At 37.6% G+C, this 23,212-nt stretch overlaps 2 long non-coding RNA genes across 2 annotated transcripts in view; one reads left to right on the top strand and one right to left on the bottom strand.

Moving 5' to 3' along the window:
- LOC134757112 (uncharacterized) overlaps window positions 1–3,398 on the bottom strand; it is a 29,855-nt gene extending 26,457 nt beyond the window's left edge. Inside the window, exon 1 of the long non-coding RNA XR_010130734.1 lies at window positions 3,317–3,398. This is a non-coding gene — a long non-coding RNA (uncharacterized lncRNA). The remainder of the gene's footprint in view (window positions 1–3,316) is intronic.
- An 81-nt stretch (window positions 3,399–3,479) lies between these two features.
- The window catches only part of LOC134757177 (uncharacterized), a 144,459-nt gene continuing 124,726 nt past the window's right edge, over window positions 3,480–23,212 (top strand). The window contains exons 1-2 of the long non-coding RNA XR_010130872.1: window positions 3,480–3,747; window positions 5,253–5,307. This is a non-coding gene — a long non-coding RNA (uncharacterized lncRNA). The remainder of the gene's footprint in view (window positions 3,748–5,252; window positions 5,308–23,212) is intronic.

Raw genomic sequence — 23,212 nt, 5'->3', positions numbered from 1 at the left:
GATATAGAATTATAGCTTGAAATGATTGTTTTCTCTTTCAGCACTTTAAAATGTTTCGCTGTCTTCTGATTTCAATAGTTTCTGACTGGAAGTGTGCATTCATGTTTATCTTTGTTCTTTTGTATGCAATGTGTCTATTTTCCTCTGGGTGCTTTTAAGATTTTCTTTCTATTACTGGTTTTAACAACTCCCTCCTGTTGTACTTTGGTATGTTTTTCTTTGTGTTTATCCTACTGGAGTTTATTAATTTTGTTCCTGAAGATTTCTTATTTTTATTAAATTTATAAATATTTTGGCTATTATTACTTCCAATATTTTTTCTGACCCTCAGTGTCTCACCTGTTCCATGAATTCCAATTATACTAATGTTACAGCAGTTAATATCGTTTTCCAAGTTACTGGGACTTGATTACTTATTCTTTTTTAGACTTTTTTCTTTCTGATCTGTATTTAGGATAGTTTCTACCACTGTCTTCAAGTTCATTGATATTTTTCCTATCATGCCTAATCTACTGTTAATTTCATCCAGTGAATTTATTCTTTAATCCATTTATTTCTCTAGAAGTTTGACACTTTTTGTCCTCCATTCTATGTGTTCCTTCATCATGTTCATGTTACTCTTTACATGCTTGAGCAGTGTTTTGGTAGGTTTTTAAAAGTTGGTGTCTGCTAATTTCCTCATTTCTGTCATTTGTGATCTATTTGTAGTGACTGGTTTTTCTCCTAGATGTGGATTTAATTTTCCTGCTTTTCCATGTATATAACAGCATTTGATTGAGTGCTGGACATTATGAATTTCATGCTGTTGAGTGTCATATTTTTTGTCTTCCTTCAAAATATGTTGCTCTTTGTTCTGGCAGGCAGTTAAGTTTCTTGCAGTCCAGTTTTGTCCATTCTAGCCTTTCTTTAAGGCTTTAGTAGGGTGAATTTAGAACAATCTTTACTGTATGCCTACTATAGCCCTCTTGGTATTTCTATAGAAAGTTCTGAGTATTCAGTGAATAATGTATACTCTGGCTTCTGGGAACTTGAACTTTTCCCAGACCTGCGTAAGAGCTGGAAATTGTTTGACACACAGCTTCCTTTTTGCTTTTTGCCTTGGCCTATATACGCATGACTTTGTTCAGCAACTGACTCTGAGATGATTGTAAAGATTTCCTGATTTATTTATTTATATGTTCTCTCCTTTCCTGTTGTCTTCCATTCAAAATTTCAGGCTCAAAAACTCTAAGCACTCTGATCTCTGTCTACACAACTCAGTGTAACCACCTAGCTCTGCTTGGAATCTACCTCCTGACAATGTGGTTCAGAAAGTTCTTCTGTGGAGAAATCCAGTTTGATTACAAGACTCACCTAAGTTTTTTTTCTTCTCTTACTGACTATAATCATATAATATGTGTTGTAGGATGTCTGCAAACTCTTTATTTGCATTATTTTTTCTATTTTTCTAGTTGGTTATAGTGCACAATTAAGTCTTGCTCCATTCACCCTATCATGACAGAAGCATAAACCCCATGTACTGTACTGAATTCTGTCATAATCAGTGACAGCTTTTTTTCTTCTAATTCTTTTCCAAATCCTGCCAGTTTGCAATTTATTTTCTTTTATTGTTTTGCTGTCTATTCTTTGAGTTCTGTCTTTCTGCTTTGTGTCTTCCTTCATAGTGGAGTTTGCTCTATAAAATATTTTAAAATGCTTGCTAAAATATTTGCTATGATTTTACTTGCTGTTTCACGCTTTCCTGTTAAGTATTCTTCTCTTTTGTTGCCTATACTTTACTTTCTTCCTCCTTTAATGTCTTCCTATTTTTCAGTATCTATTGTTGAATTATTTCGTATTTCTTAATATGTGCAAGATATTTTTGTGCTGGAGAACAGTAGGAATTGATATGTAATTTTTCTGGCTTTCACAACAAAAAGTCTCCTTTCTACTCAAATACCACAGAAAAACGCCTTTAGAACATGTGCAGTGTCTGTGTCATTATTTGTATATTATTGCTTCCTCTATTCTTGGAACCAGACTGGGTCCAGTAATGCTATTGCTGCCAGTCTATCTTACTCCAGTTCATGCACCCATAGCAGAAATAAGATGATAGATTTTTGCATTTCTGGGCTTGTCCCTCCTCTTCAGGAAGTATATCTTTTGCCAGAAAATTTTGAGATTTGATATTATAAGGCTCCCTCTTTGCTTATATTCCTCTCTACAGTTTTTAATTTTTGTTTTATCCCATATAGCTTTTGTGATCTCTTTCATCAATTTGGAAGCTATGATTGTAAATGTCTTCCAATTTGCCAAAAATTGGAGTTCCGCATGATTATTAAAAATTTTTTCTATTTTCAATTATTTTTGAGAAAAGAAATGCAGAATCCTGATTTCTGCAGCTATATTAATACCAGAAGTATCATTCTTTTGTTGATTCTTTAATGCCTTTAGAGTGTCATGCTTTAATGCCTTTATACAGTTACAACTTAGAGAATTTTTACCTCCATGGAACTTATAACTTGAATGTACTGTAGGTACTGGATGATCAGTGCTGTGAGATTAAAACTATAGATTCAAATATCTCAGATAGAGATTTGTAATCATTTGCATAATCAGGATGAGTACATTGTCAAAAATGAGGGAGAATGTTAAGGATACTGGTTAAAGAGGAAGCAGAAGTGTCAGAGTTGAGTGACTGCTTAGAAACTGAGAAGCACGCAGAAACCAGTTATTCAGATGGAGCAATTAATCCAGGGCAGGTAAGAGGCAGAGACACTATGCTAAAGATGAGAGAATCTTGGCCCGGCGCAGTGGCTCACGCCTGTTATCCCAGCACTTTGGGAGGCCGAGGTGGGCATATAACCTGAGGTCAGGAGTTGGAGACCAGACATGACCAACATGGAGAAACCCCGTCTCCACTAAAAATACAAAATTAGCCGGGCGTGGTGGCGCATGTCTGTAATCCCAGTTACTTGGGAGGCTGTGGCAGGAGAATCGCTTGAAGCCGGGAGGTGGAGGTTGCAGTGAGCCGAAATCGCGCCACTGCACTCCAGCCTGGGCAACAAGAGCGAAACTCGGAAAAAAAAGCCTCAGCCTCCCGAGTAGCTAGGACTGTAGGTCCGGCCACCACACCCGGCTAATTTTTTTTTTGTTTTTTGTTTTTTTTTAGTAGAGACGGGGTTTCACCATGTTAGTCAGGATGGTCTCTATCTCCTGACCTCCCGATCCGCCCGCTTCGGCCTCCCAAAGTGCTGGGATTACAGGTGTGAGCCACTGCGCCCGGCTGAAAGCCTGATATATCTTTCTACCATAGCAAGAACTAGCAGCACCTTACCCAGTATGAGACCGACCCAGGTCTGCCTTAATATATATACCGTAATATATACCTAACACTTTTTTTTTTTTTTTTTTGAGAGGGAGTCTCGCTCTGTCGCCCAGGCTGGAGTGCAGTATCGCGATATCGGTTCGCTGCAAGCTCCGCCTCCCGGGTTCACGTCATTCTCCTGCCTCAGCCTCCGGAGCAGCTGGGACTGCTGGCGCCCGCCACCACGCCCGGCTAATTTTTTTGTGTTTTTAGTAGAGACGGGCTTTCACCGTGTTGGCCTAGCTGTTCTCAAACTCCTGACCTCATGATCCCCCCGCCTCAGCCTCCCAAAGTGCTGGGATTACAAGCGTGAGCCACGGCGCCCCGCCAACACTCTTGACAACAGTGCTGTTCTAAGAACTTGGGGGACTTCAAAAAGTTCACCACTTCCTGTGTCCATGGTAGGTAAACATTTTTAAAAGTACCTTTTTATTTATCTTTTCATATATTTATTTCGCTCTATCGTAACAATAAGCTGTATGCTTCATATGTACAAGTCAGTTGCCTTTTGGTCTGATTTTCAGACTAATAGAGTCATATCAGATTCTTACCTTATGATATTGCTCAGGAAGATTAGCTGAAGTTCAAGGCAAGAGCAACTTAAGTAGGACAGATCTTTGAAAGATTTTTCAAAATCCGTAGGAACAATAACTCAAGTAAGGTAAATCTCTATAAAATTCTAGAAGATGTGTGTCTATAATTTAGGAGGCCAAAGACATTTTTAAGAGAAGGAAATAAAACTCTGTAGCTTAAAGTTTGGAAGCCTCAGGAAAAAAGCCTATAATTTCAATGGGATTTCTTAATAATAGTATTTTAGAGAACAAGTTTACAGCTACCTTTAGACAACATGAAAGAAGCTCACAAGTAATCTCCCAGGAGATGACATTGAATAGATTGGGACACCAAGGAAGATACTTAACTTTAACGAGTTTAAGTATTAATACATATTTACTTTTAAGGTGTTCATTTCTTTAAAACAATGTGATGAAAATATAACATAATAGGAATATATGTCCTATTTTAGAAGTAGGGCAAAGCAGGCTGTTCAATACAAAACTGTGAGTGAGATAATTTGAAGCTAAGAAAACATAAATACAGTATGAGCCCACATACCATGAAAAGGTAACAAATAGGGAAGGGAAACAGCGGGGAAAACCCCAGAGCATTTAATCTTATTTTATGGTGGCATTCATGTACTGAAAAGAGTGAAAGAACAGCCCCCACACTTCCAGAAATGAGTCAGTTTCATGTCTCAAGCTGATTATAAACCATTCAAGGGCGGCAGCCTCCCACAGCTGACTTTAACTGTGATTAGAATAGAGGATGGTCGTTAGTTTGGGCATGCCATATGTGCCCTGAAGTCTCAAAGCCTGATCATCAGGTAAACTTGAAGTTTCTCTAGGACCAGCTTACAAATAACTTTTCATATATGTATCCTGAAAAAGACAGCTCATCAACAGGCCGGTCACATATGCTTAAACCATACTCCAAACCATTTGGCATGCACTAGAGCAATTTTACAAGTTTAGAAACTCCATCTTAATTTTAAACCACTTCAGTTCTCCAGTCCTTTTCCCATCACAAAGAAAAGTATTCCATCTGATGAACGTAGGTCATACTGTTTCGTACAAATCCCCAGACTCTTGTGAGAATCAGAATTTTTATCAAACAGTATGGATTCAGGACCGCTTATGGTCTGAAAGAGGAAAAAAAGTCCTAGTGAACGTTATTGTCTTTGATTACAAAGCCCCGAGTGGAGGTGCTTGTAAAAATCATTTTTTCTTATTTTTTTCTTCTTTAATAACACAAGGGATTTAATACTTAGAGAAATCCTTTTAATCCTTTCATTTGAACAGAAGTTTATTTATAATACCTATAATAAAGCATTTAAAATTTCTGTTTGCAGGGTGAAAAGATTTTCTACATCTTTCCTTGACTAGAAACAGAAGTCCTGAAACAAGGTATTCCCAGTTATGTTGCGCATTTTCAAGTATTTAGATGCAGCTATGAAATAACTTTTTTAATTCTGTGGTCAAGTTTGATTAAAATAATTATGATAGTATCAGAACCACAAGATAGTAAGTGTGTTCTCTCTTAGCTGGCAGAGAATTAAAAACAATATATACGGGATGTTTTTATATTAGGTATATCCCAGTATATACAACAGGTTACTAAAATTATAAATTGTAGATTTAAAACATTGCAGACTGTGATTAAAGAAAAAAACTTCCTCTTCACGAAGTTATCTTATTTAAAACAAAATGTGGAAACATTTCCCAGTATAATTTATGACTACTTCATATTAACAAACAAATACACTTACTTATTTGTGGAATATTCATTGAAAAAATGGAATGTTGAATTTAAGATAAATAGAAGTTAGTATTTTAAATAATTATCTTTTTCCTGAGCTCAATTTAACCTGTTAAACCTCATTTAAAATTGATACATTTAAAATAATTGTAATGGAGGATTTGGAAAGAAAAATCCTTTTCCTCCCACACTTACAGAAGTGCAAACCAAATTAAAAGAGCATGTAACCCAAAGTTGCATAGTGATATATTCAAAAGGAAATTTCAAAATTTGAAGATGTGGATCATAATACTGGAGTTATATGTGTTCATTTTTCACAGTATGTCCTTAGCTTTGCTCTCAGATAGACAGATTTTTAAAGTAAGCTGAATTATTAAGGCTCCAGGATGCTTCCCACTCCTACCTCCACTATCATGACAATAATGAAATCTACTCCAGTACAAATTCGCATTCCATTTTCTTTTAGGATGTTTATGGCAAAATTAAATTTTAACTTACTTTTCATGTGAAGTAAAAAGTAAGAATGGTCACTATGCCACTTCATTTTTCTTCCAAAGAAAAACAAATACAGCACATAATTAATCCAGGACAAGTAATCCAGGATTAACATAAGTGGCACTACACATTTCTGAAATGTCCTCCAAACTAAAGGTTTATAATGAGTGAGACAAGAAATTATAATTCACTCTATCAAAAATCTGAAGAGGGAGGGAATATTTTTGCTATGCACAAGCTGAATCAAGTTAATGAGGCATCTAACATTGCAAAAAGAACGTTGTCTATAAATAAATTCAGTCTGATTGGGATGTATTAGTTGTCTGATAATATTCTGTAGCCTACAGATGCTTTGGGTGGAATGTAGATTTCTTAAAAGAGAAAGGCCAATGGAATTACTTCAGCAAAGCTCCAGGTCATTTTCTTTAAATGGCATTAAAAGAAAATATCCCTTTAAAATATTTTGCAATCACAACAATATTTTCAAAGTAATACATTTAGCATAAGACAAAATATGCTCATCAGCTGAAATCCACCGGAACTTTAGAATTTGGAAAAAATATCTTCTCACTCACTCATATTTTTTTTCCATTGAAATCTGTCTCTTAAGGTACTACTCATGGGCAACATACCTAAACTCTAGAGAATAGGAAGAACATGCACTTAGAATCTCTGCTGTTGCTCAGCCTAGACCTAAACCTAGTACACGTACTTATGCTTATTGTTTATGGGAGGGCTAGACTTTTATTAATGAGTACAAGTTATTTCTGACTAGTTACCAGATGTTCCTACAGAGTGGTGAGAATCTAATTGTTCCAATCAAATTTAAAGTTCAGGTTAATGGAACTTGTTTTTTTAATAGGATTGTAGAATCTAGAAGTAGAATACATTTTATATTGTCTATTCTGTTACCTCCTCCTTAGAGAACTCTTAATTTGCTCATTTACTCAAATTTATAATAGCTCTAAAGATATGTCTCCTTTAAATCATTTTCCATATATTCAGCATAAAATTACTTTCATCATTTTTATCCCTCTGAAATTAGTTTTAAATGTAAACTGTATGAATCTTTACTGACAAAAGCTCAAAGAGTAGAGAAAGGTATGAAGTGAAATTAGAAGTACTCCCTTTTCTACACACCTAACCCATCTCCTAAAATTTTCAACTATTAACATTTTCTTGTGTATTATGTCAGAAATATTTTCAGAATTCCTGAATTCTCAAGGAGCTTATTCTCATGATCATTTCCTCACATCCTGTTTTCCCTAAATTAGTTTCCATTCCTCGTTTTCCCAGGCTTCCCTGTGTTTTAGAATGAGTCCTTGTAGGTAAAGGTTGGCTGGTTATGTCTCTGCCTACATGAAATCAGGGGACGTATGTGTCAACTCTTGGAATTCTCCCTTAATTTTACCGACAGATTTTACAGGTTTTTGACTTGCAGTTCTGGGAGTTTTATGGACTTTATAGATGATATTGTTTTTCTATCATTTTATTATTTTTGTTTGTTTTATATTAGTGTCAGACTGGGGAGTAGAATAATATCTTCATATTGACATCTTACACTTAATAATTACCTTTATTCTCTTAGATAAAAGTTTGCTAAATTACACATTTTTGTTGTTCAGAAGTTCTCTCTAGCCACACTCAATTCACCTACTCTTTTCTGTCTTCAGATTCTTTCCAAATGGAATCCCAGATCTTAGGGTTGAAAGATATTTTTAAAGTATATAATCCAGCTTTCAATTGATGAAGAAATCCTTCCTGTGATATTCTCCATAACTGTTTTCTGTTCTCTGTTGGACAACATCAAGTGATGAGAAATGCACTACTTCATGACATGTGCATTTCATTGTCGGCTTCTCAATAACTACCTCTTATTACTCCTAGGTACACCTTCTTGAGGCTTACTTGGTGAGTCTAATTTGTCTTCTGGCACCACTGTGAATTTGAAGGCTTATGTCTTCTTCCCTGATCATATGTTTTCTACATGTCAGGGTAAAACATTTCTATTTCTTTTAAACATTTGTCAAATGTAATAGCTGTCTATCCCTTCATGATTTCAATTCATTCAACAAATCCTTCATTGAGTAGCTACTGTTTGAATGGTCTATGCTAGGTGTTAGGTCTATAATGACTATATAGACTAAAAACCCATCTTGGTCACTAACAGTTTCCACCTTCCGGTCTAATGCAAGGGGCTCAACAGAGTGTAAAGCAGCATAACATGTTTATTTAAATATTATGAGAATAAATAGGATTGCGGCCAAATACATTTATTGTCAGACTGACTATTTCAATGGCTTCTGTTTCTATTTAGAACAAAAATCCAAATTTCTTTTGATGATCTATTAATTCCTGTTTGATATGGCCTTTGCCACCTTCTACAATCTCATCTCTTACTGTTCTTATGCCCCTACTGCACTTTGGGACTATTAGCCTTTTGTAAATTCTTCTAACAAGCCAGCTTTTTCTTGACTTGAGGCCGTTGCATGTGCTCTTTCTTTTGCCTAGAACACCTTGAATTTGCTGAGGGTTTAATGCATATTTGTTGAATGAAGGAAATAATCAATCAATTTAAACATAATTTTCTCCCTTTAAATCCAGAACTTCGCAGAACTTTTAGTATGTAACTAGACAAGCTAAATTTCTAAGAGAATGATATAGTATGTAATGACTCCCAGATTTATTTAACCATAGTTTTTTTCATGCAAATCTCTAAGGACAAATTTATCATGTACAGACTTTAGGAATTATGGCAGAGCAAAAATCACATTTGAATCCTGGCTGCCACCAACTAATTGATGTAATCTTGGGCAAGACACTTAATCTCTCACAATCTCATGTTTGTGCCTCTGACAGAGATCAGCACAATCTACTTTTATTTTTCCAGGTTTCTGGAAAAAATAATAAATAAAATAAGTGCCAGATAGAAATTAAAACAATTTATTTCTGATGAATGTCAGTGGGAGGACAGAGCTTAGTGTGAAAGATAAATGAACCTGCAAACTGGACCCCAGAGACAGGTATTGATGGACTGTGCACAGTTTTTTCATTTATGAAGTATTCTATCTGTGGCTGGAGAAAATTGCCCATGGGAAACTCCAGCCCAAGTGAAACATTTTATACCATCGCAAGGAAGGAAACTTACTAAAGGGGAAGAGACATTCTATTCTAAGTTTCTCATGTGTGCAATGTTGAAACTACCCTATTATACCTGTTCTAAAGAGTAAATAATCTATGTGGAGGACCTGGAATACTTAACAGAGGCTACTTTTTAAGCATCAGTTCCTCTTCCTTCTGATTTTACACATTCAAATACCTCTCTAGGTAGAATTTCAAGAACTGGAAGCCTTTAAACTAAGTCCCTCTCATCAAATACTGAATCTGAACAAGTCTTACAGAGAATAGGTTAGAAGCCATTACTAAATTTAAGTGTGCTGTCCAGAATTTTGTAGTTTTCCATATATATATGGCATATATATGGCATCTGACCTCTCTAATGTACACCCTAGGCACCAAAGTTCCAACTAATAAACAGCTTTTTCTCACCTTCCTTGGGTTTACCCGATTTAGACAATTAACTTTCTGTCTTTATATCTTGTTTAGCACATGATTTCCATTCTAAAATTTGTCCTGGTATATTTGTTATTTAATGTGGTCTTGATCTTCTTAATCTCCATATCCGTAGATAGTTAGAAAATAGTTTTGAGGAAGAGACGACATAATTCAACTGTGATGTTTAAGTGATAACTGGAAAAGTGGTAGCTGGTAGATGCTGATGGTGAGTAGTAGGTCTCCGTTCAAGTTATCTCTTCAGAAGGGCATTTATGACCATCCTATCTAAAATAGCTCTATGTCTTAAATCACAGTCTACCTGCATGCTCTGTTTTCTTTTCTTTTTAAGAAGATATTCTCTGCCAGGCTTGGTGGCTCACACCTGTAATCTCAACACTTTGGGAGGCCAAGGCAGGTGGATCACCTGAGGTCGGGAGTTCGAGACCAGCTTGGCCGACATAGTGAAACCCTAATATCTACTAAAAATACAAAAATTAGCCGGGTCTGGTGATGGGAGCTTGTCATCTCAGCTACTCGGGAGGCTGAGGCAGGAGAATCACTTGAACTTGGGAGGCAGAGGTTGCAGTGAGCTGAGATGGCACCACTGCACTCCAGCCTGGGCGACAATAGTGAAACTCCGTCTAAAAAACAACAACAACAACAAAAACAACAAAAAAGAAGAAGATAATCTCAAGAAACATATTTTATTTGCTTTAATTTTTATATCATAATCTGAGAATATATTATTGATTCGTTTGCTTATTTATTATCTCCTGTTTCAGAATATAACTTCAGGAGGCCAGAGGCTTTGTCCTGCCTAATGTGTTATTTCCACACTGAATAAAAGCACCTGAGTCCTGATAAGTGCTCATATGATTGGCTCAATAAAAGAATAATAAATGAATTGGAAAGGGGAGACAGTGAAGGATATAGGAGATGTACCTGATATCAACTTACTGCCTCTCAGCTCAAAATTCACCCTTCAAAACCTTTTCTACACCAATGGATAGAATTCCTGTCAGCATTTCTCTTTTACATTGAACACAATGTTAAGCTTCCTCAGTGAAGGACCCTAGATGGACATTGCAGGAAGAAGGGACTTCCCCTGTTGGACCTAGAGGTTGTACCAGCATTGTAGGTGGGAGGACATCCACTGGCTCTTTGCAATAGCCATGTGTCCATAAAGTATAGTTTCTCAGCAATCTCATTGCCCAATCTAGGCTTGGCAATCACCCTCCTGCAGCCTTATCAACACACTGCTTGAGGCCTCAAGCCCACATGGCATCCTCTCACTCTGTGTGTCCTCATACCTGACTGATTCGTCTGTGCCTCATGTGTTTGCTTCCTGCTTGCCTAGTAACTATAGATCAGTTCTGTCTTTGGGAAGTCAGAAAACTTCTGTGCCTTCCATTGGGATGCTTCTATGCCTTCTCCAGTAAAGTGTGAAGTGTATTTTTGTGGATAGAGCTCCTTTCCATGCTTTTCCTTATTTTGGTCCTCTCCGTCAGGCCTAGGGAGACTTATGGTATTTTTTAAAATCTTATAGTTACTCCTTTGTCATACCTCAGTAATTATTTATATTAAACTTATGTTTAAATCACTGCAGGCATTTTTTTTTTTTTCTGAGACAGGGTCTGGCTCTGTCATCCAGCCTGGTATGCAGTGGCTTCAGTCATAGCTCACAGTAGCCTCCAACTCCTAGACTCTAGGGATCCTCCTGCCTCAGTTTCCCAAGTAGCTGGGACCACAGGCATGCACCACAGCATCCAGCTGAATTATTATTATTTTTTGTAGAAATAGAGTCACACTATGTTGTCCAGCCTGCCTTGTACTCCTGGACTCAAGCAATCCTCCCATCTTAGGCTCCCAAAGTGCTTGGATTACAGATGTGAGCCACCACGCCTGGCTGTTGTTTTAATCTCCTGAATACATCCAAACTGATTCACATTTGGTATCAGAAGTGGTTGGGTTGCAAGAGGTAGATCTTTGAAAACGGCATTTTGAGATTGTTTGGCCATGCCCTTGAGCTTTAGCATGGTGCTGAGCTTCCTTTGCCAATGGGAAATGGGTGCAATGTCATCACAGTTACTTAAGCTACTAGCTGTGGATTGACATAAAACACCAACTGAAGCACATGCTTTGGGAATTCAAGTGGTTATTAAACATGACCAAATGGCAGGACTGAATCTGATAATGACAGGAATGTGGGATGAAATTTTGTTTTGTGTGCACTTGAGTGCTTATAGAGTAAACACCAATCCCAAATCCGTTATTTTTCAGCTTAAATCACAGCCTGAGAACTAGAATGCTTTAATGATATTTATAAAAGCATCTTATTTCTTATAGCCACAGGACTGATATTGGTGAAAACCAAACACAAAATTTAATTGTGTGCAAAATTACATTGTTAAATTATAACGATAGGTAAAATCTACACTATTCCTAACTTTCTCATGTAAAAGTTAGAACATTGACAGGAAAAGAATGGGATTCCAACATCTGCAATGGGGACATTTGGTTGGAACCAAATGAAACTGACAATCTTGAATCCACATGCCATTCCGAGCCTCTCTTATCAGTGAAAGTGGCTTGTCCTCCGGGGTCCAAGGAGACTGGCTTTTTCCTGCTTGAAAAGCCATGTGGTAACCACACTTAGATGCCCTGGGAGGGAATGCTTATTCTCTTCAAGATTGTTTCATAAGATGTCCATTTCACTCAGGCATTAATATAGTGAGAGGAGTACCTACAGCCTTGAAAAGCTTTGTGCTTGGTCTCATTTTTAGACCCAATATGACTGGAATGAATTTCAACATTGGGATTGGCTCCCTAACTTTAATGGGGATGATGTGAGCCCAGAATAGCTAAGCCTAAGGGGCCACACAGTTGTCAAAGACAAGATGTGGATGTCAACTACTAAAGGGCAGCAGAGACTTACAAAAAAATTAAAATGTCTTTGCCCATAGAAATCTTTGGTAGTGACTAATTGATCACAGAGTTCCTAGGAAATAAATAGATAGGCATCCTATCAGACTATTTCTTGAGCTATGTAATGGGAAAGACTCTAAGTCTGGTATCCAAACATCTGATTTGAGTTGTCATAGTTTTCTCACCCAGTTTCAAGAAAGAAGTCAGTTCACAGATTCAGAACCCCTTAATTGAAAGATAAGCCAAGCTCCCTTTGAGGAAGGACCCTGCATCACTGCTACAAGTACATACTGTAAATCTCCCTCCAAGTTTTCTCCAAAGGGATCAGCAGCAGATATCCCTTTAGAAAACTCAAATGTTACATATTTGAAGAACCAGAGGACAGAGTTTAGGGCAACCATGGCTACTGGAAAGTAAGGAGAGAATGTACTAGAAAGAAAGCAGCTGGAGAGGGTAACCCCAAATCAAATTTTGCATAAAATTTGCATAAATCTTTGGCTGATCCAAGCACAAGGCAAATTCCAAGCAAAATGAGACATGATTAAAGGGAGAAATAGACAATTTCATAATCATAGGTAGAGATTTTAACTCTCTCTCAGCAATTGATAAAACAGACAAACATCAGTAAAGACCTAGAAAATTGGAACAACACTATCAATTGCCTTTATCTAATTGGTACAAAACAGGGATGTAATACCCATTCTTACTACTGTAGAGAATATGTTCACCAAGGCAGACCCAATGCTGGGATATAAAAAAAAGTGTTAATAAACTGAAAAGGATAAAAATCTTACAAAGTATGTAAATAACGAACTATGTAAGCATAGTGCCTAGAACATTTTGGTACTTAATTTTAAAAAATCTGTTGATTGAGTGAATTTATGCATGAATAGATCAGGGATCTTGGTTATGTTAATTAACCTTTTGGCACAATATAAAGACACAATATAAACTGTGGGAGATTTGGTAATAGCAGCCATGTAGTGGATGGTATGAAGTGATGCCAAGATCCCCCTTCTGGAATGAAGGCCTTACTCCCTCTGCTGCTATAAGCGCTGCCAGGGAAAAAAAAAAAATTCTCAAGAGATCACCTCCACTGTAGAGAGTACTCTTGTTCAAATTCTGATAAACTCAATGACTACTTGAAGTGACTATTTGGGTGTAAAGATCCAAACCCTTCACCCTGTCTCAGAATAATTCTGATGGGTCATTCAGCTTCAGAATTCCCTGTAGTTTTCACTGAGGCTTCCATTTAGACTCCATTAGAGTTCAGTTTCTCCCACTGATCAATTCTACTTGTTTCCATTGCCTTCTGCAGTGTGGTTACCAAGAGTACTCCTAATGAACCTTTTGTGCACTAATCTCCATCTCTTTTTTCTTTTTCTTTTCTTTTTTTTTTTGAGATGGAGTCTCGCTCTCACCCAGGCTAGAGTGCAGTGGCACAGTCTCGGCTCACTGCAAGCTCCACCTCCCGGGTTCACACCATTCTCCTGCCTCAGCCTCCCGAATAGCTGGGACTACAGGTGCCTGCCACCATGCCCAGCTAATTTTTTTGTATTTTTAATAGAGACGGGGTTTCACTGTGTTAGCCAGGATGGTCTCGGCCTCTTGACCTCGTGATCCGCCCCCCTCAGCCTCCCAAAGTGCTGGGATTACAGGCGTGAGCCCCTGCGCCCGGCCACTAATCTCTGTCTTTTTCTAGAGACAACTTGCAACAAACCCTTAAAGAGAAAAGTGCTAATTGACAGAATTAATGTATCTTCTTGTGAATTATCTTCCACTTTCCTAGCCATTATGTTGTTGTTATTATTGTTGTAAATTCTTTGCTTCTGCTCTAGATCCTTGAAGTTACCAAAGAATCTTCTGAGCAAGCCTTGCTCTATTGGTTTTCGATCATTGCCATAACAAATTACCACAAATTTAATGGATTAAAACAGTATACATTTATCACCTCACAGTTCCATAGGTCAGAGGTCTGGTGGGCTCAACCAATTTCTTTGATTTCACAAAGCTGAAATCAAGGTAGAAGTCACTCTGGGTTCTTAGCTGGAGACTCTTTCCACTAAGAATCAACTTCCAAGCTCATTTGGGATGTTGGCAGAATTCAGTTCTTTGTGTTTCTAGTAATGAAGTACTATTTCCTTGCTGGCTATCAGCAGGAAGTCTCTTCTTAAGGCTACCAGCATTCCTTGTCATGTTTCCTTCTCCATCTTCATATTCTGATTTGTCCTGCTGCATCTCCTCTGACTTTAGCCAGAGTAAGTTCTTTACTTTTAAGGATGCATGTGATTAGATTTGACCTACTGGAGTAATTTAGGATAATCTCTCTGTCGAAGTCTGTAACCTTAATTACATCTGAAAAAAATTTCTTTTGCATGTAAATTAACATTTTCACAGGTTCTGGAGATTGGGGCATGATATCTTCCTTGGGCCGTTACTTGTCCTGCCACTTGGAATAGGTGCTTATAAGCCACCTCTAAGATAATGTATAACTTGCAATTTGATCCGTGATTTACATAACGTGTATGTTTTTCCTGTTTGCAAAGGCATATGGCAAGGGAGTAAAGCCAAACTTTTTACCACATGGCAAAAATAATTGTATTTTGCAACAGACTAAAAGCTTAATGCTATACAGACTTTGGGTTGGTGGAGTTACTTGAGGATTTGCTCCAGCAAAACAAAAAAAAGAATGAAAGAAAGAGAAAGATAAAAATATGAAAGAAGCAACAGACCTATTCCAGAAATGTAATGAAAAAAGGCCACGAAGTTTGACAACTATGTATTAAATTTACAATCAGTCCAAATTAGACTGGTAGTCAGATTGATATGAGAAGTACATTTTCAGAAAGATGTACTATACCAAATAATATGAGTACAAAACTCTGGATGATTTTAGTAATAATGTGAAGACACATATTTCTTTTGACAATTAAAAAAAAAGAAAATGAATTGGAAACTCCAGGAAACTTCAGAAAATACAAAATGCTCTGTAGGAAGTAATTGTCTAAATGAGAGGTGAAGCCAGTGGGACTTCCTGGATTGGATGGGGACTTGGAGAACTTTTCTGTCTAGCTAAAGGATTGTAAACACAACAATCAGCGCTCTGTGTCTCGCTAAAGGATCATAAACGCACCAATCAGCACTCTGTAAAAACGCACCAATCAGCACTCTGTAAAAATTCTGTGTCTAGCTAAAGGTTTGTAAATGCACCAATCAGCACTCTGTTAGAATGCACCAATCAGTGCTCTGTGTCTAGCTAAAGGTTTGTAGATGCACCAATCAGCACTCTGCAAAAACGCATCAATCAGCGTTCTGTGTCTAGCTAAAGGTTTGTAGACACACCAATCAGCACTCTGTAAAAATGCACCAATCAGCACTCTGTAAAATGGACCAATCAGCGCTCTGTAAAATGGACCAATCAGCAGGATGTGGGTGGAGCCAATAAGGGAATAAAAGCTGGCCACCAGAGCCAGCCAGTGGCAACCTGCTTGGGTCCCCTTCCACCCTGTGGAAGCTTTATTGTTTTGCCCTTCACAATAAATCTTGCTGCTGCTTACTCTTGGGGTCTACATTACCTTTATGAGCTGTATCGCTCACCATGGGGGTCTGCGGCTTCACTCCTGAAGTCAGCGAGACCACGAACCCACTGGGAGGAACAAACGACTCCAGAAGCACCACCTTTAAGAGCTGTAACACTCACTGTGAAGGTCTGTGGCTTCACTCCTGAAGTCAGCGAGACCATGAACCCACCAGAAGGAAGAAACTCCGGACGCATCTGAAATCTGAAGAAACAAACTCTGGACACACCATCTTTAAGAACTGTAACACTCACCGCGAGGGTCCCCGACTTCATTCTTGAAGTCAGACCAAGAACCCACTGGAAGGAACCAATTCTGGACACATAAATATGCAGCAAAATACAATATGGTATGATTTTGAGCAATTGATGAATATGTAGAAAAATTATTCAATCCTGATGTTTGAAATATGCTACTTTGAGTAGCAGCCTTGTAGTGACCTAAATGTATTTCTGTAGATAAAATTGAACTATGTGGTACTATAGTGAATAATGTGTGTTACAATATAATAGCATGCACAATTGTATATATGAAGTTTAGAACACTTCTACATTTTAATATCTGTAATATGATTATACTCATATATGTGTAATCAGATTTTAAAACATAATAAAATATAAATGTTATTGTTGTTGTCTTTCTAGGAAGATGGTGAGGTTTTTTTTTTTTTTTTCAGTCTCACTCTGTCACCCAGACTGGAGTGCGGTGGCATGATCTCAGCTCAATGCAACCTCTGCCTCCTGTGTTCAAGTGAGTCTCATGCCTCACCCTCCCTATTAGCTGGGATTACAGGTGTGTACCACGACACCCATCTAATCTTTTGGTATTTTTAGTAGAGACGGGGTTTCACCATGTTGGTCAGGCTGGTTTCAAACTCCTGGCCTCATGAGATCCATCCATCTTGGCCTTCCAAAGTGCTGGGATTACAGGCATGGGCCACCGCATATGGCCGATTGTGAGAATTTGAATAGGCCACTGAAATAAACTTTAATAAAACTGATAAACTAAAAACAAATTATTTAGAGTCTGTTCAATGTCAGAATCAAGAATAAAGAGGATGAAAACACAGAGCATAAGTTAAGGAATTTACCTGATACTAATTCTGGTAGGGACTTTGCTTTGAAAGCTTCAGATTTCTAGATTGAAACTCCAATTAGAGTAAAGAAATATTTTGGTTAGTATGAAAAAGTGTTGATAAAATTAAAATAACATTATTGTGTGAGTTAAAATGACCACAGAATTATCAGTATCCGATTTAGGAAGGAGAGGAAACTGCTTGTGCATGAACTCTCCTTGGGTGATCATATAAGCAACTTGGCACATGAGTGTATGGGATTAGGAAGGTCAAGAAAAGGGCAATCTCATTTGCTTCAGTTGAAGTTGAAGTTGGAAACGGATCATGTTGGTGAATGAAATAAACACTAGTATTTAAAAAAAAGAAAAATAAATTCATTTTAAAACCCCTTTATTGAATTATTTTTAAAGTATTCACGGCACTAACCATTTTTCCTTTTTTTCTTTTGACTTATAACTTCTCTAAAACAAGAAGCAATAATTTCAAATGAAAAAGTTTCTGTTTGCAATAGAGGAAATATACCACAGTCTGGTACAGTGGTATGTACTGTTGACATAAATCAGTGCAACTTTATTCTTTGAAACAAAAAGCCCTGATGGTATTTCTCAATACAGGTTAAGAATTCTTAATTTAAAATCTGAAATATGGCCCACCTAGCATATTACGGATTTACTAGCCTCCGTAATAGTGTGAACCAATTCCTTATAATACTCTTACACACATACACACACAGACACACACAAACCCACACATATATCCTGTTGGTCCTGTTTCTCTCGAGAACTCTGTTTAATACAGAAGGTCATATAGGTTCTTGACTAGAAGACAATTCAGAGCAATTGTTGCCCATTAGGATCATCACCTTCTTGAGGTTGGCAATTGGTGTCTTTCTTCCTCAAGTTTTCTTTTTATTCTTTTTAATGCTGCAGCCATCAGCCTTCCAAAACCTCTATGATAAATACAAGAGTAATGTTCTGAGGTCAAAAACAAAACAAAACAAAATAAACCTTCCTTCTTTCCTTCCTTCCTTCCTCCTTTCCTCCCTTCCTCCCTTCATCCCTTCTTTCCTTCTTCCCTTTCTAACTTCCTTCTGTTTTAGTTTGTTTTTATTTAGCACTCTGAGACCACAAGGTCTTATTAATTTTGTATTACCCTTTTTTGTACAGAAAGAAATCATTTTAGTGGATATTGATAGCTTATATATAATAATTTATATAGACAAAATATATTCTAAGTATGTGCCTCCTTTTACTTCCTACCTCATACATTTTTGTTTCCTTCTTCAAAATTTTAGGACAAATGCCATGGACTCATTCATGATTTTGAATTACCTGAATTCAAAATAGTCTAAAACAAATTTTTGTGTTTTTATTTGTGTGATGAGATACTGCTTTGCCTGGGGTGCATATAGACAGGAGGATGAGGGAATATGAAGAATATGGGCAGAGAAGAAAGGAAGAGAGAAGAGTTAGGAAGAGATAGAGAAGCAGGCAATTATAAACAAAAACAAGTTTGAGATCTATGAAGCAAAAAAAGGGTATGTGAGTTAGAGATGAAGAGAGAGAGTTTGTTTTTCTAAGAGATGGTATCCCTTTGGTAGACATGTGCAGGCTATCCAGAACTGCTATGAGTATCCACTTAAATAAAGCCCCATCCCAGACCCCCTTCCCACTACCATAGACTTTTTCATAGGTGCCTTTGAAGTTTTTTCCTATACTATGTAACCACCTCAAAATGACTTTGTCCATTAAAGCGTTTATCCTTCAGTGTTTAAAGAAAATAATAATGATTAAAATTTTAATTTAGTCAAATTTTATGATGTGTAAATTATTTGAGGTTTCTTTGCATACCATTAGATTGCCCCCAAATAACTTGACATTTAAAGTGTTTATCGAGGTCCGTTCCAAGATGGCTGAATAGGAAGAGCTCCCATCTGCAGCTTCCAGCATGATCGACACAGAAGACGGGTGATTTCTGCATTTCCAACTGAGCCTCCCCTGGTGACACCCAGGCTGACCGAGTCTGGAGTGGACCTCCAGCAAACTCCAACAGACCTGCAGCTGAGGGGCCTCACTGTTAGAAGGAAAACTAACAAACAGAAAGGAATAGCATCAATATCAACAAAAAGGACATCAACATCAAAACCCCATCTGTAGGTCACCAACATCAAAGACCGAAGTTGGGTAAAACCACAAATATGGGGAGAAACCAGAGAAGAAAAGCTGACAGTTCTAAAAACCAGAGTGCCTCTTCTCCTCCAGAGGATCCCAGCTCCTTACCAGCATCAGAACAAAGCTGGATGGAGAATGACTTTGACGAGTTGACAGAAGTAGACTTCAGAAGGTTGGTAATAAGAAACTTCTCTGAGCTAAAGGAGCATGTTCTAACCCATCACAAGGAAGCTAAAAACCTTGAAAAAAGGTTAGACGAATGGCTAACTAGAATAAACAGTGTAGAGAAGACCTTAAATGACCTGATGGAGCTGACATGGCAGGAGAACTTCATGACGCATACACAGGCTTCAATAGCCGATTTGATCAAGTGGAAGAAAGGATATCAGTGATTTAAGATCAAATTAATGAAATAAAGCAAGAAGAGACATTTAGAGAAAAAAGAGTAAAAATAAACGAACAAAGTCTCCAAGAAATATGAGACTATGTGAAAAGACCAAATCTATGTTTGATTGGCATACCTGAAAGTGATGGGGAGAATGGAACCAAGTTGGAAAACACTCTTCAGGATATTATCCAGGAGCACTTCCCCAACCTAGCAAGGCAGGACAACATTCACATTCAGGAAATACAGAGAACACCACAAATATACTCCTCAAGAAGAGCAACCCCAAGACACATAATTGTCATATTCACCAAGGTTGAAGTGAAGGAAAAAATATTAAGGGCAGCCAGAGAGAAAGGTCGGGTTACCCTCAAAGGGAAGCCCATCAGACTAACAGCGGATCTCTTGGCAGAAACCCTATAAACCAGAAGAGAGTAGGGGCCAATATTCAACATTCTTAAAGAAAAGAATTTTCAAACCAGAATTTCATATCGATCCACACTAAGCTTCATAAGTGAAGGAGAAATAAAATCCTTTACAGACAAGCAAATGCTGAGAGATTTTGTCACCACTAGGCCTGCCTTACAAGAGCTCCTGAAGGCAGTGCTAAATGTGGAAAGGAACAACCGGTACCAGCCACTGCAAAAGTATGCCGAATTGTAAAGACTATCGACGCTAGGAAGAAACTGCATCAATTAACAGGCAAAATAACCAGCTAACATCATAATGACAGGATCAAATTCACACATAACAGTATTAACCTTAAATGTAAATGGGCTAAGTGCCCCAATTAAAAGACACAGACGGGCAAATTTGATACAGTCAAGACCCATCAGTGTGCTGTATTCAGGAGACCCATCTCATGTGCGGAGACACACATAGGCTCAAAATAAAGGGATGGAGGAAGATCTACCGAGGAAATGGAAAGCAAAAAAAAAGCAAGGGTTACAATCCTAGTCTCTGATAAAACAGACTTTAAACCAACAAAGATCAAAAGAGACAAAGAAGGCCATTACATAATGGTAAAGGCATCAATTTAACAAAAAGAGATAACTATCCTAAATATATATGCACCCAATACAGGAGCACCCAGATTCATAAAGCAAGTCCTTAGAGACCTACAAAGAGACTTAGAGTCCCACACAATAACAATGGGAGACTTTAACACACCCCACTATCAATATTAGACAGATCAATGAGACAGAAGATTAACAAGGATATGCAGGACTTGAACTCAGCCTGGCACCAAGTGGACCTAATAGACATCTGCAGAACTCTCCACCCCAAATCAACAGAATATACTTTCTTCTCAGCACCACATCACACTTATTCTAAAATTGACCACATAGTTGGAAGTAAAGCACTCCTCAGCAAATATAAAAGATAAGAAATCACAACAAACTCTCTCCTGGACCACAGTGCAATCAAGTTAGAATCCAGGATTAAGAAACTCACTCAAAACTGCACAACTACATGGAAACTGAACAACCTGCTCCTGAATGATTACTGGGTAAATAATGAAATGAAGGTAGAAATAAAGGTGTTCTTTGAAACCAATGAGAACAAAGACACAATGTACCAGAATCTCTGGGACACATTTAAAGCAGTGTGTAGAGGGAAATTTATAGCACTAAATGCCCACAAGAGAAAGCAGGAAAGATCTAAAATCGACACCCTAACATCACAATTAAAAGAACTAGAGAAGCAAGAGTAAACAAATTCAAAAGCTAGCAGAAGGCAAGAAATAACTAAGATCAGAGCAGAACTGAAGGACATAGAGGACACAAAAAACCCTTCAAAAACTCAGTTAATCCAGGAGCTAGTTTTTTGAAAAGATCAACAAAAGTGATAGACAGCTAGCAAGACTAATAAAGAAGAAAAGAGAATCAAATAGACTCAATAAAAAATGATAAAGGGGATATCACCACTGATCCCCACAGAAATACAAACTACCATCAGAGAATACTATAAACACCTCTACGCAAATAAACTAGAAAATCTAGAAGAAATGGATAAATTCCTTGACACATACACCCTCCCAAGACTAAACCAGGAAGAAGTTGAATCTCTGAATAGACCAATAACACGCTCTGAAATTGAGGCAGTAATTAATAGCCTACGACCAAAGAAAGTCCAGGACCAGATAGACTCACAGCCAAATTCTACCAGAGGTACAAAGAGGAGCTGGTACCATTCCTTCTGAAACTATTCCAATCAATAGAAAAAGAGGGAATCCTCCCTAACTCATTTTATGAGGCCAGCATCATCCTGATACCAAAGCCTGGCAGAGACACAACAAAAAAAGATAATTCTAGACCAATATCCCTGAAGAACATCGATGCAAAAATGCTCAATAAAATACTGGCAAAGCGAATCCAGCAGCACATCAAAAAGCTTATCCACCACGATCAAGTCGTCCTCATCCCTGGGATGCAAGGCTGGTTCAACCTATGCAAATCAAAGACGTAATCCATCACACAAGCAGAACCAATGACAAAAACCATATGATTATCTCAATAGATGCAGAAGAGGCCTTCGACAAAATTCAACAGCCCTTCATGCTAAAAACTCTCAATAAACTAGATGTTAATGGAACATATCTCAAAATAATAAGAGCTATTTATGACAGACCCACAGCCACTATCATACTGAATGGGTAAAAACTGGAAACATTCCCTTTGAAAATCAGCACAAGACAAGGACGCCCTCTCTCACCACTCCTATTCAACTTAGTGTTGGAAGTTCTGGCAAGGACAATCAGGCAAAAGAAATAAATAAACGGTATTCAATTAGGAAAAGAGGAAGTCAAATTGTTCCTGTTTGCAGATGACATGATTGTATATTTAGAAAACCTCGTTGTCTCAGCCTGTAATCTCCTTAAGCTGATAAGCAACTTGAGCAAAGTCTCAGGATACAAAATCAGTGTGCAAAAATCACAAGCATTCCTATAAACCAAGAAGAGACAAACAGAGAGCCAAATCATAAGTGAACTCCCATTCACAATTGCTACAAAGAGAATAAAATACCTAGGAATACAACTTACAAGGGATGTGAAGGACCTCTTCAAGGAGAACTACAAACCACTGCTCAATGAAATAAAAGAGGACACAAACAAATGGAAGAACATTCCATGCTCATGGATAGGAAGAATCAATATCATGAAAATGGCCATACTGCCCAAAATAATTTATAGATTCAATGCCCTCCCCATCAAGCTACCAATGACTTTCTATACAGAATTGGAAAAAACTACTTTAAATTTCATATGGAACCAAAAACGAGCCCGCATAGCCAAAAGAATCCTAAGCACAAAGAACAAAGCTGGAGGCGTCACACTAGCTGACTTCAAACTGTACTACAAGGCTACAG

The sequence above is a fragment of the Gorilla gorilla genome, chromosome 15 (genome assembly GCF_029281585.2).
Source record: "Gorilla gorilla gorilla isolate KB3781 chromosome 15, NHGRI_mGorGor1-v2.1_pri, whole genome shotgun sequence".
NCBI lineage: Eukaryota > Metazoa > Chordata > Mammalia > Primates > Hominidae > Gorilla > Gorilla gorilla.
Note: the sequence above shows the minus strand (reverse complement) of the source record. Positions and strands in the feature narration are given on the sequence as shown.